General features: G+C 52.2%; 1 protein-coding gene across 1 annotated transcript in view; it reads left to right on the forward strand.

The window, feature by feature from the left end:
• The first annotated feature begins 868 nt into the window (after positions 1 to 868).
• Positions 869 to 15,974, forward strand: part of SLC26A9 (solute carrier family 26 member 9) — a 56,882-nt gene continuing 41,776 nt past the window's right edge. The window contains exon 1 of the mRNA XM_006137217.5: positions 869 to 1,068. The gene's annotated coding sequence lies outside the window, so the exon portion shown is untranslated. The remainder of the gene's footprint in view (positions 1,069 to 15,974) is intronic.

A 15,974-nucleotide genomic window follows, 5' to 3' on the forward strand; every position in this document is an offset into this window, starting at 1 on the left:
AGGGCTGGATTCTCTGAGATGCTGCTCATTGTCAAAGCAACAAGGGTTCTCAGCTCCTTGCAAGATGGAACCCAACATCTGGACCATACGGAAGCAACCAATTGTCCTTCCAGCTTGATGTCCACTCTCCATCAGTCTCGGGAGTAAGTTGTGAAACTCCCCATTCCCACGCCACGTGCAGCTCTGCGCAGTGAGGCAGTGAGGGGAACATTCCCTCCTGACCCTCCATGGTGATCATGCCCGGAAGCAATACGAACCGACGGCCCTGGACAGATACGCTCTCACTCTAGCCTCCCTGCGGCTGTGATTCTTATTCACCCGGCTGTGCCCCCGTCTCTTCTCCGGCGTGGGGAAGCTCAGTCCTCGCCGCCTACCAGACAGTCATGGCTCCCTCGGTCCTTCCCGCCCCTCTCATCCCTTTGAACATGGAAATAAGAAAGCAACCGCTTTCCCCTGCCAATCCTCAGTTCAAAGCCCAGCCTCTGAGAGTCCGAGACCTGGCACAATGCACTCCATTGTCCTCGTCTGATGCTGAGAGTCGGCCAGAACACAAAGACAGGCTGGAGACACTGGCCAGGGCACCAGGAAACCGTAGCCCAGGTCGACAAAAGCATCTTCTCCCACAATGGGAGCCCCAACGCTGGGGGGACCCTGGGTGACACTCAATCTGTTCTATTGTCCCCGAGGGCCCCGGTGTATTGTACAATGGGATCAAACAGCCTCATTCTGAAAGGGGAGGGGGGACCAAAAAAAAAACCAACCCAAAAAACAAAACCTGTCCCTCTTCAGATCTCTCCTTATCTCCCTGACTATCTCCTGGGCTTAGCCTGGGTGTACTTGCTTGCAATCACTTCGCAACAAGCCCGACAAGCCAATCAGACGCCAAGCACAGCCCTCAGTCCCCTTGACTGAGGTGATTTATAAATGACTCACTGGTTTATATTTGAGCACAGTCCTCTGCCTTCTGCACACCTCTACCTGAGGAGCAACTCTCTGCCTCGGCTTTCTTGGCACCTCTGCAGCTCCCCTAGCAGAATTAGCCCTTTCTTCTCTCCAGCCAAGGGGAAGGTAAGCCCCTGCTCCCAACAATGGTGCTCTTTGTCTGGGTGGGCGTGGGGGAGTCGCACTGTGGTTGCACAGCCACAGGGTGTGAATTTCAATATTTGGAGACCTGGTTGTTGAATGATTTTTCTCCCCCCCCCCCCCCCCCGCTTCCTCTAAGGGGATTTACAGCAGCAGCTATGCTGAGGAATTAGCAACAGCAAAGATCAAGGGAGTTTGCGTTACGAAGAGAGGACACAAGAGCCAAATATGGGACTTAATTGTTGTGGGCTCAAACCCTGCAGTCCTTGCTCAGACAAACTCCCACTGAGTTCAGAGGCAAGTTGCCTGAGCATGGAGGGTTACTCCTAATTAGAGAGCCGATGGGTCTGGTCCAGTCCGGTCCTCGAGTTGGTGCAGCTCCTCTTTTGGTCCCTGGGGTTTTGCGGGCAAGTCCTTGCCCCAAGGAGTTAGCAACCTGACTCGGACTTGGGGATTGCCATTCGTGGCATTTGCACAGTGTGGCTGAGGAATATAGCCGGGACATGGCAGGGCGGGGGGGACCATATCAAAGTCTGGCCCAGCCTAACACGCCATGAAGGGGCGGAATTATTTAGGCAGGGGATGAAATTTAGGAGAAGAAATTATAGGCTAGAAATCAGAGGGTGCTTCCTTAGATGGAGGGGCAGCATCCAAATGGAAGTGGGGGGTGTATGTGTGTTCCGTTGTGTGGGGGTTTTAAATCTAGACTTAGGCATGTTTGATAGAGCAAGAGTCCAGCCCTGAGTGCATAGCTCAGGGGTGAGAAACTAAGGCCTGGGGGTCAGAGGCAGACCCTGGTTTGGGTGGACCCAGCCCCCGAGGCTTGGGGCTCCCCCCCACTAGTACTGGGGACGCTGAACCTCCCCCCACCCCTGCCACTCTCTATGGGGCTGTAGCCCCATAGACTAAATAGACTAGGTCCTCCTAGGCTCTGGTGAGTGAGGGCAACGTGGGAAGTGTCTTTCTCAGTTGGGGGCCACGTCCGAGAGGATTTGAGGTTTTGTTTTTTGGTATGTTTGTTTGTTTTGCCTCTCACTTGTGTGCAGGCCCTGCCTGATTTTTTTGTGGGTCAGCGGCCCCCCAACCTAAAAAGGTTTCCCACCCCTAGGCACAGATGCTGGAACTGCATCCTCTGGCGAGATGTGCTTTCTATTCTATACAGGATTTGCAGTTTGGGTCCATGGCTCTCAGCCCTCCCCGCCCCCACCCCACTCTACAAATTGTTTCAGCCCCCCCTGACTGCAGGGGCCCTAATTCGGCTTCCGATTCTGTGTACGATGCTCAATGGGACTCCGTTGTGGGGATTCTGCCTCTGTGTGCCACTAAAATCCATCCGCATCCGACTTGTGCATGGGCATGTCCTCCCCTGGCACGGTCCCTGACAGATTTCTTGCTTACATTATTATGTGCTGGTCAGCCGAAAGCACTTTCACTTCCCGGTGTTTATGGGAGGAAGGGTGGGGCAACAATGGGTTTTGCCTAGGTTCAAACGCGGGCTAGGGAGACATGCTCTCCTCTGCCCTTCCCATTGGACTAGATGACCCACAAGGCGTTTTTCCTTCTCTCATATCAGATTCCCTGGGGGAGGGCGGGCCGGTGTGCGCATGAGAGAGCTCAAAGCAGCCAGCTTGGGATAAGGGCATTCTCAGGTGCTGCAGGAATGCTGCAGTCTGCAAACTTCCTAATTCCTGAGCTCTTCAAAGGGTAATACCGGTCCCGGTGCTCATGGACACATAACCAGAGGGGGTTATTGGGGAGAGGGGCAGATTTTTCACCTTCCCTTCTGTTCCTTTTAAGTCAGTTCTTGGTCCTTTCTGGCAGAGCTATGGAGATGCTGTGCCCAGAACTAGCAGTGACGGAACAGGTACCGGGGACAGAAAACTTTCCATGGCCCGAACGCTGATGCTATTGAGTTCAGGGGTAAAACTCCCATTGGCTCCAGCAGCCTCAGGATTTGTTCCTCAGAGGTGCTCCTAACCTAGGGGAATTTTGGAGACTCCAGCAGCCACCAGTCTGAGGGCACTAGAGAAAAGAGGGGCTGTGGGGGATTCTGATCATATTTAAACCCTGTAGCCTGCCAGAGGGCTACTGACTTTGCTCCAGATCAGCTCTGAGTGCTCTGGGTAGTGAGCTGGGCTGGCCCTTTAGAATCCGGGCTGGCGTTGGCCTTCTAGGGGATCTGGGGCAATGAGATGGGTTTCCCACTCCAGCTACCAAATGCTCTACTGCTGGCCTCCTGGCTAGGGAGACCAGGTAGCAAGTGTGAAAAATCAGGAGAGGAAATGGGTGTGTGTGGGGGGGGGGGGGGGGTTAATAGGCACCTCTATACAATTTAGCTCCAAATATCAGGACTGTCCTGATAAAATTGGGACATCTGGCCAGCCAGTAATGTAGGCCAGAGAAGATACAGCCTTCTCAAAATTGCCCACACACCCCGGTCACTGGAAAGGTTGGGGCAGCAACATGGCAGCTCAGCTCCCTGGCCGCTCAGGAGGGCTGGGACTGGGGCCAGAGCTGAGGCTACAGCACTGAAGCTCCAGACCTCCAGGTGGCCAGGAAGGATCCAGCTGGGGTGGGTAGGGCTTGGCTCCAGGGGCGGAGCCTTGGGCAAAGGGGCGGGGCTACAGGTTGCCTTCCCTGGCTGGACTTTCACTCGCCGCCTGTGACCCTACCCCTCGCTGGCCGTCTCAGCAAAGAGGCCTTGGAGACTCAGCTGCTCTGCAAGGCCCAGAGATGCCTCGTCGGGGGCAGGACTGAGGCGCAGGTGGGGCACCGGGGTGTGTCTGCATGGCGGCCCTGGACAGAGGCTGTTAGCTTCCAGGGCTTTCACCCTGGCACCTGCCCTCAACACTTGTGACGCAATACGGGTATTGTTCTTCGGCACTGGAGCAGCGCTGCATTGGAGCCAGCAAAGCTGCTACGTTTCTATTCCATGCAAGGAGCGGGGGGGTCCCCTCCCCCCACTCACTACCCTGATGTCTGCCCCTGCTTAGCTCCAAGCCTCCGTGCACCCCCAAATCTGTTCCTTTGTTACATGCCCCACCACCACCCGTTCTCCCCACAATTAAACTGGGACTAGGTGCAGCTAGAATAAGAAACACTGGGGCAGAGCTAAGAGCAAGCGGGGTATTTAAACAAACCAGAGAAAGACTGAGCGAAATTCTGGTCTCATTTATAAGACAGTCTGGAGTTACACCCCAGCGGCTGCAGGAGTTACTCTGGATTTACATTAGAGATCAGAATTTGACCCCAGGAGCAAAAGCATTTTCTTTCATAAACTTCCTCTCCTCCCTCTTCCCCCCCCCCCCCCCCCCCCCCCGCAACCAAATGCTTTGGCTTCACCTGCAGTAACTGGCAGATATCGGCAGCTCTTCTGAGTATGGTTACCGAGCACATTGTTAGCTTGGTCTGAAACGCCTGTGAAGTGGTACAACAAATATTGGCCCCAGCCCAGAGGTAGCCGTGAGAATGCAGCTGCCCAGAGCTTGCTCAGGTTTGTTTCTCTCCCTTCTGCTGAAGGACCATCTGCCCGTGGCAATCATGTCTTAACAGCCCCAAAGAAACCTTTGTTTCCAACCCCAGCTGATGTGCAGCAACAGGGCCAGATGTTGGCCACCAGACTCTTCACTTTGGGCAGTAGGGGCTGAGGGTAAAAATGTGAGAAAGTACAGACTATGATAGGGGGAGATGCGGCCCATAGCTGCCCCACCTCTGCCACTGCAACCTGTTCTAGCTAATCACCTTAGGGTTCAGGGCCGTCTTCACCCATACGCAGCTGCGTAGGGTGCCTGAAAATTTGGGGCACCGCTGGGTCTTAATGTCCACCCACCCGCCTCTTTCTTTTCCGGCTCTGTGGCTCTGCTTCTTCCAGAGAGGACCTAGGTAACTTATAAATGACAGCCTGCCAGAGCGATTAGCAGCACGCTGAACCTGCGAAAGAGCCCTTCGAGTGGCAATGAAGCCATTTAACAGGCATTCACCAAGCTCAGGTATAGACCGTCAATTCCTGAATTGACTGTGTGAGTCGATAGGACCTTAGTTTAAAATGAGCTTTAAACGATTTCATGAGTGTGTTGCTGAAGATCATAAAATCAAATCTCTAAAAAATCTCTATCCCCCTGCTGCCATCGGGCATAAGGGTACCAGTGCGTAGAGCCCCATAAATCCTGAGGACCGTTCTGTTGGGGGGTTTTACCCCCCGCCATAGCATCTGAGCACCTTCCACAGAAAAGGAAACCAGGCACAGAGCTGTCCTGTGCATCGGATGTTTTAGGGTGGCCGCTCCACGCCCCACACTTTGGCGTGTCCCATGGAGGCCATCTCAACTCTTCTATGGATGGGAGGGACCGGGGGGATTATGGAGTCTGGCATGGGGTGGCAGCCAGGGTTACCCCTCCATACACAAACTCACCATGGCAACAGCATCCAGAGCAGCCTAGCAGCCTGCTCCGCTATGCCCGGCCGTGCCCCCCTCTCCCAGCCAGTGGCTCTCCAATTCTCCGCAGCAGCAGACAGCAGAGCGCCCTGGCCCTAGGGTGCTCCACTTCCCACTGCCGTGGAGAAGCGAGGCAGAGCAGGCTGGGAGAGTGGCATGGCGGATTGCAGCCACTGACAAGGAGGTGGCAAGAGGGTAGAGCGGGGGCAAGTCTTGGAGAAGGGTGGAGCAGGGTGCGGCAGAGGCAGGGTGGGGGGCAGGGTCTGTGGCAGGGGAGTTGCCCTGGACCCCATGCCTGGGGCACTCGGGAGCGGGGTTGCCCTGCGCTCCGCATCCCCCTAAGGCCCTGCCAGGGGACACCAGGCAGTGGCTAGCACAGGGGTGAGCAATAATTTTTTGTTGGGGCCACACTGGAAGGGGAGGGCCTCAAAAGGAAGGGGCGGGGGCAGGATGCTTCGGGCTTCCCCACCCACAGACCCTGATTAGCCTGGGGGTGGGGGAGCATGCAAATCCTCCTCCCTCCCTGCCAGGAGCACGTGATGCTTCAAAGTGCTGCATGCTCCTGGCATGGCGGAGGAAACTTTGTGCACTTCTCCCTTCCCCCAGGCCCTAATTGGTACAGCAGGGCCTCCGCGGGCTGGATCCACCTGCTTGGTGGGCAGGATCTGGCCGCAGACGCCCTTTTTCCCACCCCTGGTCTAGCATCTCTTCCTTTTTGGGGTCAAACCTCTGCTTGGGGGATCAGGCTTTTTATTTTTAGTAGTTCTATCTTCACTCCTCATTATACACTCAGATTTTCCACATGCGCAGCCCCTCCGGTGATCAGGTAGCAAGGGTGAAAAATCAGGATGGGAGATGTGGGGGTGTGTCAGGAGGTGGCGGGGGGGAGGAAACAGTTGCCTGTAAGACAAACCCCCTAATACTAGGACATCATGTCACCCTAGAATTCCCCCAGCCACTCCCACTGGGCACTTTAAAATGTGGCCACTCATGTCTCAGTTCTGGTCGATATGTAAGAAGTTTTCCCAGCATAACTATGTCAGCTGGGGAGGTGTTTTGTTTTGTTTTGTTGTTAATCGAAACAGCTAGTCCAGTATGAGCCCTAGCATAGGCGCAGTTTTACCAGCGTAAGGCACCATACAATGGTATGATTGATTTTGTATCACCAGATCAAAATCAGCTATATGGATAGCCCTGGTGTACACTAAGGAGTTCTTTTGAAATACCCCCCCCCTTATTTTGAAATAATAAGTGGAGCAGCGACACCACCATGCCTGCTATTTTAAAATAACAGGCCCCTTATTTTGAAATTTGTGCTCCTGCTTTCCTCAGGGAATAACGCTAATTTCAAAAGTTATTTCGAAACAGTGGTAATGTGGACACCCTGCTGCTATTTCGAAATAATGACTCCCTAGAATAATTCAAAGTAATTACTCCCCAGTGCTTCCTGGTAGCGTGTCCACATTAACAGAGCCTGCCTCGGACTCATTTCGAGGATCCCTCATAGTGTGGACGCGCTATTTTGATTTAGTTATTTCCAAATAATTTCCTATGGCAGACATGCCCCTAGAAGCACTTTTTCACTGGTAATACTCTGGCTGCACTTGAGAAGGTGGAAATGGGGGTTGTGGTTCTGCTTTGACTATGCCAATGTAATAAAAGCAGCATAACTTCTAAGCCTGAGCACCAGTTTTCCTTGTGAGCTGTGTGCTTGTCCGGCTGCTCAGGATTGAGTCAAATGTCACCCATCTGATTAACACAGCGCCCTCCGCTAGGATTTGTGTTTCTGTTGGTGGTGCACATTCACCCTTGCCTCGGTGCACATAAAAATTTATTCCGTACATGGATGGAAAAGATTAGGGGCAACATTATTAAGCACTGAAATCTCTGGATTTGAACAGGACTGGAGATGCAGCTGGACAAACTGGAGGATTTTGAAATTAGAACATTTCTTAAGTGAACTCACTGGGGTTGGGAGAAGATGATCAGGAGAAGTGGTCATGCTAGGTATACTGGGATGCAAAGATGAGTTCAGTACAAATAGGAAAAGACTAAGTTTTTTAAGGCAGGCATTTTTACCTATATGTATGTACAGCCCCTAGCATCATGGGGCCCTCCTCCTGGCTGGGTCCTCTAGATGGTACTAGAGTACAAACAGTGACTACCAACATTAGTAGGAAGGTGGAGGAAGTGTGATCGGCATTCCTGTCAGGGAGTGATTTATGAGACATTATGAAACAACTTGCATTGGTTTTGAACAGACCTCTCTTCCTCCTGGATCCTGTGTGATTGGCTAACCAGCGGAGAGGCTAGCTGAAGTGAAGGGGAAATTAAAGATGCATAGTGTGAGATGTTGAAAACTGTGTTTAAATTGCAAGCTATCCATTCACATGTAAGGGAATTCCTGATCCAGGGACTCTGCAGGGAGGTGTGGTTCGGGGGCTATTTCCGCAGCCCAGTCTGCCAAAAAGCCAGCACAGAGCCAAGTGAATGGGTTGTGCCTCTCTTAGCCTTTAAGGAACAGCCTGCGTGTCTCTCTTTATTTAGTTGTTTGTGGGTTAGATTTCTGGATTCTAAAAGATAAAGCAATGTTATGTTGCAACCTTTCAGAAAGAAGTCTGTGTGCATGCCATGCACCTCAGAGGGCGGTATTAGGAGGGGTGAGATGGTGTTTAATTTGGGCAAGAGATTTTACCACTTTGGGAGTGTCATAAAAATACACTGTGCTCCTGCTGGCGGTAGCTCTGCCTTCAGAGCTGGGCTCCGACCAGCAGCTGCCGCTCTCCAGCTGCCCAGCTCTAAAGGCAGTGTCATTGCCAGCAGCGGGGCAGAAGTAAGGATAGCTTCTCCAATAACCTTGAGACCCTTCCCCCCAACTCAGAGGCCACTACTGGAAAAGGACACAAGGGGGGCACTAGCCACACAACAGCCCCCCACACATGACTCCCCCCCACGCCACCCCTAGCCTGGAGGAGAGCTGTCCCTAGGAAGGTGCAACCCCCCACTCCACCCCTAACCCTATGCCCCCACCCTTGTCCACCTCCTCCCCGGTCCTGCTCTGTTCTTTCTTCACAAGACCCTGCCTTTGCTCCACCCACTCCCTGCCACTTCCTAGCTCTGCTCTGCTCCTTTCCCCAAGCTCCTTCCCCTACGTGACATGGCTGGAGGATTAGTAGGGTTGTCTGGAGCCAGCAGCAGGGGTTGCTGCACTCCCCCCCCAGACACACACTCACACACATTCACTAGTGTTGGAAACAAGTGGAGTAACTGACTCTCGGCTGCTCTGCACTTTTGGCTCCTAGTTTCCCACCACTGGGCCCCCTGCTAGTGCTCCAAGATATCCCGGCCCGCGAAATGGGGCTCAGGGCAGTTACCCCAAATTGTCTCTGAATGGTGACTCCAGCTGCTGGCCCCTTGCCCCCCATCCCTGTTTGGGGGGCACATGACACTTCGTGACCTCCCCACACGGTGCCCCTGCCCCCACTCCTGTCTGAGTCAGGGACTCCTGTGGTTACAACACCACAAAATGACAGACCCAAACAGCTGAAATCACAACACTTCCAACATTTAAAAATCCTATGACTTGAAATTGATTAAAATGGACCATGAATGAAGCTTAAGCTAAGGTTCGGAGGGACCTGACCCTGAATTTAGTGAGACACTAAGGAATCGTGGAGAAAACCCACCAGGGAGAAGAGTGAGACCCATCATGTGTAAAACGTCATATGTAAATGATTTGCATTTCCTTCCTACATACAGGATGAACCTCTCTAGTCTGGCCCTCTCTGGTCCAGCAATATCCGTGGTCTGGCATGTTTTTGGTTAGCTGGACATCCACTTACCATGGGTATTGCCAAGTTTCTTGCGGTCCCATAAAGTTTATTCATAGCCCTCAGTCCTGGCTTCCAGTGTTCTGTGCTGTTATTTAGCTCTAACTTGCCCCTAAACATCTTCTAAGAGCCCAGGAAGCAGTGGAAGTGCTGGTCATGCTACAGACAATATTGACCTCCTGTGGTTCGGCAAATTCTCCAGGTCTGCACCTGTCAGGTGACAGGTCCCCAGGGTGCCCGACTATAGATGTTCAACCTGTATAATGGGCCAAATTCCTCCCTTGTGGAGCTCCACTGAAGACCTTTCACTTACTCCAGGAGTGAATTTGACCCTACGTTAATCAAGGTACAATTCAACCGCTCTCAGCAAAAGTCAGTTTTCCGCCACGTCTCACTAGTTTTGACTCACTCTCTCTGGATCTGAAATTTCCCCCTAGCTCCAGCTCTGTCAGCACCAAACGGTTGTTTTGTGTTGTCGAAACCTATCAACCCCGAGCAGAAACTTCAATGTGACTTTCTCTCCCCAGACAGAGCTATCAACAGTGCAGGGAGAAGCGATAAGGGTTTGGCACTCAGGGCAGCAAGGCTGGTGCTAGGAGAAAAACCTGAGCTTGGCACACCTGGAGTGGTTTGAAACTGGCAGGACATGCATTAACCAATCAGGAACTCACAGAGCTCCATGCAAAACTGCAACTTAGCTGATACATTAGGAGGCAATGTATTTCGCTAGCTCCATATCCATGCTGGGAAACAGTTCTGCCTCAGTTCTTAGTGTGCTCTGAATTCCATGTTGCGGTCCAAGAGTTCAGAGAGTCCCTTTACTTTTTCAGTCTCAGTCTAGTCCCAGATTACCATGTGCCCCTCGCTTGTAATCAAGGCCATATTTCCCACTGCACGCAACAGCCTGTAATGCCACTAACACCCTGGTGAGCCTGGCTTTTCGGAAGAACCTGGACTTCAGGGCGTTTCCACTGTGCGGCGCTTCCTGGGAATCTAAACGGAACCTAAGTTCTTTTGAGCACCTGGCCTCTCGTGAACAACACTGTGGGTTGGCAGCACAGCATTTTACTGCCTTTGTGGCCCTATTCCTGTGGGTAACATACATTGTCTCCGGTCAGCATTTTGCCTTAGTCATGGGTAGTGGAGAAGGCATGCCCCTTCCGTCCAAGGCCCTGCCCCTCCCTCGACCTACCTGTGGAGCCATATGTCCAGCCCCCACCCCACTGGTTACTGCCCCGTGCCCTCTTAGTGTCCCCTATCCCATCAAGAAGGCATGACCCCCCCCTTCCAAGGTAGTCAGAGCACCTGGGGCAGTGGCATACCGCCCGATTTTTCCTAGCCAGCTGGAGAGCCGGGCTGCCACGCCACAGCCCCAGTCCTCCCGGGCAGCCAGCGGAGAGTGCAGGCCAGTGTTTCTTAAACTTTTTAAGACCAAGGAACACCAAGGATTTTTTGTTAAGCAAAAAATAAAAAAATGTCGGGGGAAAAAAGGGTCGGGGGAAAGTTACTGAGAAAAAAAAAAGGTCGCCTGCTGTTCTCCGCGGCATACTGACCGTCTCAGTTTAAGAAACACTGGTGTAGGCAATTTTGGGAAGGCCTTGCCTATATTACCCACTGCCCATAGTCACAGTGTTAAACCAGATACTCTGTGGTATTCCTTCCCCACCACGCCAGCTGGTGTACCCTTTTGTTCACTGCACAATCAGGTGATTCCTGCTTTTAGTCCTGACATCTCAAAGCCTGAGCCTGCTGTTTGATCTAGGGCAAGGCCGCTGATAAGCCAACTCAAGAACTTGACTCTCTCTGAAATGCTGACATCATCAGCCTGTTTGTTCAAGATGGAATTCAGTCACGAGCTGATTTCCCTCCCCTTCACACTTTCCGTGTTGGGTTTTTTTCCCCCCCATGTTTGCCAGCCCTTTTGCTCTGCGGCAGGACTTCACAAAACCGCTCGGTACAGTGAGCAGATCTGGTCGCTCTGCTGGCACAGCGGGCACACTGCTCAGAGAGCGAGGGATTGAGAAATAAAGCTAGCGGGCCCGGCATACACCTGGAAGTTAGGCCAGGACTACTGGAGTTTGATGATGTTTTGTTGAGACTTGGTTTGGGTTTTAGAAAGAACCTCGGGAGGACTGAGACTCTGGAGTGAGCGTAGATGGGGGTGACTTACAGAACCTGGGGCGAAGCGAGGAAGAGCTATGCATCCAGAGCAAGGTGCAGGGGACTGAGAATTTGGAGTGAACCTGGTGGGGGAGCAGGGATGGCGATTGACTTAACTGGGCAGCGGGCAAGGTGGAGGAGGGGGCTCAACTCTAGAAGGGGGAGGGCTTAAGGCATAAGGTACAGGTCTGGGGGCTAGCCTCCCCCCGCCAGTCCTCAGCACTGTGCCTCTCAGGGCTCTGATAGCTATTTGAAGGGCCTGAGGCTCCAGCTGCTGCTGACGCCATGGTAGTAGCGGTGGTGTCATCGAGTCCCGGGCCCTCTTAAATCACCGGGCAGCTGCCCTATGTGTCCCCCACCTAGCCACGCCCTGAGGGGGAGAGAGGGGAAAACTGGAAATCTGGAGGGCAGGGGCTAGGTGAACGGGCAATCTGGACTAAGTCCGGCGGGGAGCGACTGGGAATCTCATGTGAATCTGGAGGGACAGGGCTTGTGGCCCTGGGAAGCTGGAGCAAAGCCAAGACTGTGCGGATCAAAGACTCTAGAAAGAGTCTGGAGGGAAGGAGCTTCCCGGGCGAGCCCTGAAATGCATGTCACATTGGGACCTGTGTTCAGGGCGAGCCTGAACCTAAGGAGCCAGTCTTCATCATGGAAAAAACAAGCAAGGAGGTGATGGCGGGAGCGTTCTGAACCCGGTGACCAACAAAGCAGGAAGGGAAGGTCCCCTTGCATGGTTAGGCCACGGCTGCCTCCTGGCCTTGCATGTAAGTCTAGCAGGGTCAGTGTGCACAGAGACCCACCTCTTGTCTGGGAGAAACGGTCTTGGTCAGTCAGTAAGTGGCACTCTGAGTCAGCACTGACCCACGCCCCAGCCTGGTATTCAAGAGCCCAGAGCTCTTGGAGGTGCTGCCTTTTGGAGGATGGGTGAAATCCAGGTCTGTCTCCATGTGACCATTAGAGTTTTTGTGGCACGTGTCACTGCACGAGAGTTGTTAACCTGGGTTTCCTGGCCAAATTTCCATGAGCACCATCATACTGCTGACCTATATTCCCTTAGCCACTTCAGCTGCCTCCCTGATCTTTCACTTCCTGCCCCAGTCTTCTGGATTATGTTGCTGCGCATTGTTAAAATCTTCCCGACTCCACCCCAGAAGTGGCTACCTTTGACATCATTCCTCTGGGCATACGCTTATGGGTGAAATCCTGGTTCCAACAGAGCCAGGATTTCACCTGGTAAGTTTAAGGACTAATCTTGCCAACCCTGGGAGGAGGAGGCTATAGGAGGTGAGGGTGCTGGGCACCTTTCTGGCTGAATCCTCTGGTGTGGAACACACGTGGGATGGTATTTTCAGGCTTCATTGCGAATTATGTCAAAGGCTCATTTGTACAAGGAAGTTGCCTAATTGCTATGGTGCCAGCTACTGGTCTCTATTAACATCCCTCTCGATCCAAATGGAAAATGCTTTGGGAGCCAGTGGAGGTGGGGGCAAGCCATGGTCAACACTCATTCCTGGCACCCTGTTAGGCTCCTAGTTTTATCCACCACAGTCACTATGGGCAGGGCCAGGAGTGTCCAGAAAAGTAGAACCATTGCAAAAAAAACCCCAGCTGCACTCAATTACCCTCCTTCCCCGGGGTGAACTATTTCAAAGAACGCAGGGATGCCTGGAAGCTGCTGACTGAGATTGTCTAGTCCAGCCGTTCTCAAACTAATTTTCTCATGACCCAGTGGAAGAAAATCGTTGATGCCCCCGACCCAACATCATTTGACTGGAGTGTGGGCTCCGGGGTGGGGCTAAGGATGGGAGCTTTGGGCTGTAGGAGGGGGGTCTGGCTTTGGGGGCATCAGGGCTGGGGCAGGAAGGGCTTATCTCAAGCGGCTCCCAGTCAGCGGTGCAGCAGGGGGGCTAAGGCAGCTTCCTGCCTTTCCTGGCACCGCAGACCATGCTGCCCCCAGAAGCAGCCAGCAGCAGGTTCCCGGTCAATGGGAGTGCTCAGGGCAGGGGCAGTGCATGGTGCCCTGGCTGCTCTCCCCTCTCACTTAGGAGCTAGGTCTGCTGCTAGCCACAGTGCAGTCTGCAGTGCCAGGACAGGCAGGGATCTGCCTTAGCACCCCCACCGCTCACCTGATCCCCCTGCAGCAACAGGACCCAGTGCCTGACATTCCACAGCCCAGTCCTGGGTTGTGACCCCTCGTTTGAAAACCGCTGGGCTAGTCCCATCTGCACCTCCAGCTCTGTTCTAATGAGCGGCAACCTTTGTCTCTGGAGAAAGCCTGGAGGAATAGCACAGCTCAGGAGGCTGGGCCAGCAGACTGCCTGGTACAAAGCTGTAGCCTGCAGCCCCCCATGACCTTGGGCTAAGATCTCATCATGTTCTCCGGGATGGACTTGGAGACCTCTAAAGCCATATATCTCCACTGCAATCAGAGGTGTGATTGCAGCACAGGGAAACATACCTGAGTGTCAGGATCTCAACAAGGCCAAGGGTTAGAGCAGGGTCGAACCTGAGGCGAAGGAGTTCCAGAGTCAGGTTCCCAGCCAGGGCAGATACCAAGCATCAGAATCCAATTTCCACAGTGCTGCCAGGACACCACCTGGAATGCCCTTGAGAAGCCCGGGGGCGGCAGCCAGTCAGACTCTTGGAGGCAGGATTGCCCATGCGCTGTGTCCACAGCAAGCCATGGGCAGCAGAGCACATGCTAGTTACAGCTGCTAGTGGTCAGTGGTACCTTGGTCAGCTGCCGACCAATTCTGTAGGGCTTGGATTTTGGACCCGTGGGGCCACACAGGCTACAGCTACACTACACGATGTTTTTGGAATAAGCTATTCTGGATGAAATACTCCGAAATAGCTTATTTCAAATAGCATGTCTACACTACAGCGAAGCCTGGAAATTAGTCCCAGGCAGTTTCCCACAATGTGGATGCGCTACCTCGATTTAGAGACCCAGGATGCACTGGGGAGTAATTACTCTGAATGGCCTGGGGGAGGAGCTATTTCAAAATAGCAGCAATGGAGTGTCCATGCTACTGTTATTCCAAAATAGCTATTTCAGAAGAGGCATTATTCCTCATGGAATGAGGTTTACAAATGCCAAAATAAGCTGCCTGTTATTTTGAAATTATTTTGAACTAACGGGCTAGTTGTGTAGATGCTCACATATTTATTTTGGAATAACAGATGTTATTCTGAAATAACACTGCTGTGTAGACGTACCCACAGTGAGCTAGCTGTAATTTAGCTACTTTGGGTACCACTAGCAGGGAAGCCCTCCCAGTTTAGGTTAGGAAACCTAAATACAGTGAAATCTTTGTTATCCAGCACTCTGTTAACCAGAAAACTTTGTTAACCGGCATTGCCCCCAGCCACAATACTGTCACATCTTCAGGCGCACAGGTCTGGCTTGGTTTACCATGACTGGCTTAACAATTTTTTATTTAGAAAGTACTAATCATCTTTAACTCAAAATAGAAATGTGAGACCAACTGCCACACACTACAAAACTACCAATACAGCCACTCCCCGACTTAGGAACACATTGACTTACGACCATCCATACTTACGACCAGCTTCCCATTAACCGTATTATAATATTTTCGAGTTGAGAATCATGTACGTCAAGTTTTTCGAACAGCGCGGGCAGTGTGTTTAAGGGTATTTCCGACTTACGACCAAATCGAGTTATGACCAGGTGTTTGGAACATAACCCGTTCATAAGTCAGGAACTGCCTGTATTTAAAACTTGAGTTTTACTATTATTGCCATTAGTTTTTCCTAAGTTGATGGGACCCTCTGATAACCAGAATTTGTAGATAACCGGAATGCCTTAATCCCCACGCATGATGGATAACACGGGCTGGATGCTTCACCACATATGTAAACTTCCTAGCCTAAGCTGGGAGGGCTTCCTACATTGCCCAGGCTGGCTAGATCAAAGCTGTCTTAGGTATGTCTCCACGTGTTGGAGTCTCATCTGTGTAGACACGCACTCCAGGGAAGCTAATCTTTCCCCTGAGTCCAGTGCCCTGGAATGGAGCTATATAGATGGGATTCCATCTTCTGATGATAGAAGACCATAGTCCACTCCTGGTCTTTCATGGGCCCATTCTACGCAAGGAACGGCAGGTGGGACCTGATTTCTATTAGGACATTTTGGGCACATCTACACGACAGAGTTATTTCAAAATAACTCCCGTTATTTGGGAATAATAAGGTGAGCATTCACACAGCAAGTCCATCATTTTGAAATTATGTCAATATAATGGGCCTGTTATTTCAAAATAATAGCCCCTCATTCTACGAGGAATAACGTCTATTTCGAAATAGGATCAGTGAGAGCACTTTGCTGCTGCTATTGCAAAATAACTGCTCCCCAGAGCTTCCTGGGGCTCTAAGTCAAGGTAGTGTGTCCACATTAAGGGACCCTGCCTCAGACTAATTTTGAGGCTTCCCTGTAGTGTGGA

The sequence above is a fragment of the Pelodiscus sinensis genome, chromosome 27, assembly GCF_052426305.1.
Source record: "Pelodiscus sinensis isolate ZL-2025 chromosome 27, ASM5242630v1, whole genome shotgun sequence".
In the NCBI taxonomy this organism is placed as follows: Eukaryota; Metazoa; Chordata; order Testudines; family Trionychidae; genus Pelodiscus; species Pelodiscus sinensis.